Consider the following 3836-nt stretch of genomic DNA (forward strand, 5'->3'; position numbering starts at 1 on the left):
CAAAGTTGATTAAATTGACCTCTGTTCTTATTCCATCAACCCCGAAAGGATGAAAGACCACCGCAGTGAGATTTGAACTCCGAATGTCAAGAGGGACAAAATGCTAAGCATTTTTTTTTGTCTGGCAATGCCAACCATTCTGCCAACATGCTGCCTTAAAAATAATGATAATAACCCCTTTTACAACAGGTACAAGGCCTGGAATTTGTGGAGAGTAGGGTTAGTCAACCACATCGATCCCGGTAATTGATTGGTACTTCATTTATCGACCCCTGAAAGGATGAAAAGCAAAGTCGACCTCAGCAGAATTTGAACTCCAAATGTAACAATTGGACAGAATGCCACTAAGCATAACAGTCCTTTCTACTAGAGGCACACAGCCTCAAGTTTGGTGGGAAGAGACCAGTTGATTACATCAACCCCAGTGTTTTACTGGTACTTAATTTATTGACCCCGAAAGGATGAAAAGGTGAAGTTGACCTCGGTGGAATTTGAACACCAAACGTTAAGATGGGCAAAATGCCACAAAGCATTGTTAACAATTCTGCCAGCACCAGAGTATTTCGGTTCAATACGACCCAGTCCGAAGAATTTGGAAATGCCCTACAATCTTGGTGTATTGTAAAAACTAGATTTCTCTGGAACTGCACAAAGTACAGTTTAAAGTCCTTGTTGTGACTTGGCAGAAAATATGAATCCCTGATATTCACAATATCTTTTATCTACATCATAATATTGGATACTGTATAACATCCTCAACAATAATAATAATAAGCTTTTCTATTATAGGCACAAGGCCAGGAATTTGGAGGAGGGAACTAGTCGATTACAGCGATCCCAATGCTCAACTGGTACTTAATTTATCGACCCGAAAAAGGATGAAAGGCAAAGTTGACCTCGGCGGAATTTGAGCTCAGAACGTAGCAGCAGATGAAATACCGTCAAGCATTTCGTCCAGTGTGCTAACAATTCTGCCAGATCGCCGCCTTATAATAATAATAATAATATTATAACAATAACAATTGCTTCTTCCAGTTAAAAAAACAACAACAAAAAACAATCTGTAGGTATGTACGTTCATTTATCAACATAGTTTGCTGGTTGTGTATATAAGATGTACCAGGGTGTAGAATGAAGCAACAATAGTTTCGATGAAGGGTATATCTGTATGTATACATATATAGACGTGTATGTGTGTATATATATTGAAATGTGTATACTCACACACAAAACGTTTGTGTGTGTGTGTGTGTGTGTGTTTGGATCAATTGGGAAGAGTCAGAAAGGTGTGAGAGAAACGGTAATATATTTTTTCAACTATACGTACCTTTATTTTACCATAATTAATATCGTTATCATCATTATAACAAATGAGCTGAACATAAAGACAATAAATCCTTCGTATTCATTTTAAACAGTTTTAAAGATAAATTGATGCATCACATGAGCTGGAAAATATCGTGTATATACATGTGTGTGTGTGTGTGTGTGTATGTATATATATATATATACATACACACAGCTATATATGTATATATATATATATATATATAGCTATAGATATACATATACACACACAGCTATATATATGTGTATGTATATTTATTCACACACAACTATATATATGTGTACTTATATATATATAACATCTCTATATGTATATATATACCTATATATACACACACACAGATGTATGTGCTTGTATATGTACATATACACCCTTTACTACCACATGTGTGCATATATATGTATATGTGTATGTATATATAGTTAGATACATACACAGACATATAAATATCTATAAAGTTGTGTGTGCGCGTGTATGTATATATATATATATGTATATATACACACACACACATTTGCATTTTTTTCACAGACAATGCTGGTGATGACAATGGAGTCAGAGAATAGCTCAGACCTGTTCGTCATCGACATCGTCGGTTGTCATCACAACACCTCACTTGGTGCACACACATGCAAATTATACATACACACCGCTGGCTGCACGTAACATGCAAACAACTGTGTCTATTCAACATTGTCCAAAAACATCCTTTGACTCTTTCTCTCTCTCTCTCTCCTTTTGGCAGCAGTGTAAAGAAGAGCGGTGGGGTGTGGGGGCGGAGCAAAGGGTGGTAACACAGGAAGAGAGGGGTGGGGATGGGTGTGTCAGAAGGTCTTATCTATTTTCTTTCACTCTTCTGTCTCTGCCCTCTCCTCCAACATGGAGGCAGATGTGAGGGAAGAGGGGTGCGGGAGCGGGGGAAGCACAGTGGTCTCCATTTTATTTTAAAAAAATTTTCAGCTTTTTCCTTCGTTTTTCCTGGTTACAATTTTTTATATCTTGATGTATATCTATCAAACACAAATTTGCACATATATGTGTGTGTGTGTGCATACATACATATGTACACACACACATATATATATATATATATATATAGATAGATTTGGTGATACAAACAGGAAAACAGACCTCAGAGCACAGGTGTATATATTTATTTGTTAGAAGCTACAAAACGACTCAGGTGTTGAGAGTTTTGTGTAGTGTGGCACTTGCTAAAGTGACAACGCATGAAACTTCCAGCTCCTGAGCCACCTTGCCACTTCTGTCAATTATTTATATACATACATACGTGTGTGTGTACACCTGTATCAATCAAGGCCTACACCTGAAGGCCACCTCTCATTAGTTGACACAAGGTCGATCCTATCTGCAGCTGTTACTCACTTGCCTGCAACAACATAAATGTGCGACCCCCATAGATACTCGAGTGCCACACCCTAATGTTTAGGGCACACAATTTCAATACATATATAACATATACTCACACACAAACACATGTATGTACATACACAGGCTTAAAGCCAGTATACTGTTGCTACTTTTGAGACGTCTCCTGTTTTCTTCTGTAATTCGGTGCATTTACTCAAAAGCTCAAGCAATCTCTCTTTTGTTGCCAGAACCAACAAACGCAAGGGCAAGATGCTCTGAGTAACAAATGAAATGACTCTTTAGCTTAGTGAATAAATGATGCTCCCTACATGCCATTGTACAGTTTTACTCCTGTTTTATACAATCATATATTGTATGTAATATATATATATATATATATATACTGCTTTATTAAATTTGCCTAAACGATATAACAGGGCACTGCTATATACATGTGCATATATATATATGTAATTTATTTTGGGGTTAGCAAGGCTGTCATTGGTTTGATGTTGGGAGAAATCTCAACAATATTCCAGCCTTTGACATGAAACTAATGGTAGCCTTGTTAACCCGTAATTACAGAATATTTATCCACCAATGCGATGTTGAGCACTCATTCTTGTTTGATATTAACCGTGTATATATATATATATATATATATACATATACACACAAAAGTATTCTATATGTATTGTAATACCATTTGCAATCAATATACATATATATATATATATATACACACACACATACATATAGATGGAAAGGTTTGATAATGAAATAAACTTATAAAAAATTTATTTTAAAAATTAAAAAGAGGAAAAATATAAAATAAATTCAAAATAACAAAAAAAAAACAACCCCCAACAGAAAGAAATATGTAAGAAGGGGGATAATATTTAGGACCATCATGGAGTTTGAAATTTTAGCAGCAGTGTTTAATGTGTTGTGTGCACGTGTGTGTGTGTGTGTATGTATATATATACACAAACATATATATATACATACATACATACACACACAATAGACACATATCTAATAATAATATTTATATACACAGATATATCTCGCACACATAATAGATGTGTAAAAAGGAGTTTAAAATAGAGAGCGAGGG

Source organism: Octopus bimaculoides, chromosome 28, assembly GCF_001194135.2.
Source record: "Octopus bimaculoides isolate UCB-OBI-ISO-001 chromosome 28, ASM119413v2, whole genome shotgun sequence".
NCBI lineage: Eukaryota > Metazoa > Mollusca > Cephalopoda > Octopoda > Octopodidae > Octopus > Octopus bimaculoides.